Source organism: Bison bison, unplaced genomic scaffold (assembly GCF_000754665.1).
Source record: "Bison bison bison isolate TAMUID 2011002044 unplaced genomic scaffold, Bison_UMD1.0 scf7180017864471, whole genome shotgun sequence".
Lineage (NCBI taxonomy): Eukaryota > Metazoa > Chordata > Mammalia > Artiodactyla > Bovidae > Bison > Bison bison.
Window position 1 is genome coordinate 36,847,532 of NW_011495032.1, and position 1,828 is coordinate 36,849,359.

The window sequence follows — 1,828 nt, forward strand, 5'->3', positions numbered from 1 at the left end:
ACAAGAGGGAACTAAACCTAGGGCAGGGAAGACCCTATGGGGAGGAAGATTAATTCAAACTGCTGACCTTTTGTTAATCAGGATCTGAAGACCCCCTTGAATGCCACTATAAATAGCCAACAATGATTAGAGAGCTTGGGTAAATTCTAGGAAAACAAAAATCTTGGGGTTATGACCCCAACTCCTAAAATATCTGAATCACCCTAGAAGTCAAGCATGTATGATTAAAAGCCAGAGTAGATCCAGCCTAGAGTAGGCTGGAAAACATTTTTACATACTCAGTCTGGGGCAAGGTAACATTTACTAGGGCAGACGGCATAAAAAATATTCAAAGACTTTTCACCAAGTGGTCTGTGACTGTCAGTGTCTGCGTTCTTGGGTCACCTTAAAAATAAATGCTACAAATAATTTTTTAATGATAAATAACAGCCTCAGTATGAAAGTTACTGGGAGTAAGAGACAAATTGAGCAGCACTTGTTGAAAACCATAAAGAACAGAACTCAACAAAATCTGACTTAGCTTTCTCCCCTAGTAACAGGACTCAGTCATTAAATGTTCCAGATACACTCATGTCACAGATACCCAAAAGTACAGAAGTTCCATGGGATGCAAGTAAGTAATAGCACATTCCCTAAATACCTGGAGTTTAGTGGAAAACAGTCTTGCCAAGACCTCATTCATTCTCTGCTTAGTATGACCATTCTTTCATATTCATAATTGGAAGCAAATTATTTTGTCCTGAAAAAGCACAGTGGATGGTATACAGTTGGCCCTAAGTAGAACCTGTTGAGTGAATCCACAAATATCCATAAATAATGAAGATTTTCCTCTTCTATGTGCATGAGAGTTTTTATCTCTTCTCCCAGCCTCTTTTTCATTGATTTAGGTTTCACACTAAGTCACACCAGTTCATATGAATTCTGCTTCCTTCAATGTCTCCTCAATTTGGAGGCAATCCCAATGTAATTTCAGGATTGTCATTAAATGTACACAACTCCTATGACTCATGAGTATTTTCCTCTCTTGGGCTTGTCACCAGGAATACACTAGCAGAGCAGTTAGTCACTTGTACGATTCAGAACTCGTGTTAGTTCTGTTAAGCCATGTGACTCACTGTCTATCCTTGTATTATGAGTGTTTCCTTACTACTTGACAACACAAAGCTTACAATTTGCAAGCTTGAAACATTTACACACATTTTAAAAAATTGTATGCCCATATTCTCTAGGATCTTCATGGGCAATATTTTTTTTCAAACTGCACTTGGCAGAGATGATGTACTTTCGATTTCTGAAAATGAATAGGGCAATCCAGGACTTAAATTCATAAATAAATTTCCATGTTTTCTCTACAGGGTATAAATACTCTAAAACGCTGTCTGGAAATTCAAATCTGAGCAGGGAATTCAACCAAATCCAGTGGATCAAAGTCCCATTCTGAGAGCATTGACAAATGCTTGATTTTTTAAGTACACAGAAAGCAGTTCAAGGCAGACCACAAATGCTTCAGTCAAATCCAACCAAGTTGTTCACATAGACAATTTGTAAAGTGGCCATCACAATAACCTGCTTAAGATGGGGAGCTCTTTTAACCTTCTGTGTTTTAGATGGCAAGCCACTCCAGTACTCTTGCCTAGAAAATCCCACGGATGGAGGAGCCTGGTAGGCTGCAGTCCATGGGGTCGCTACCAGTCGGACACGACTGAGCGACTTCACTTTCACTTTTCACTTTCACACAATGGAGAAGGCAATGGCAACCCACTCCAGTATTCTTGCCTGGAGAATCCCCTGGACAGAGGAGCCTGGCGGGCTACAGTCCATGGGCTGT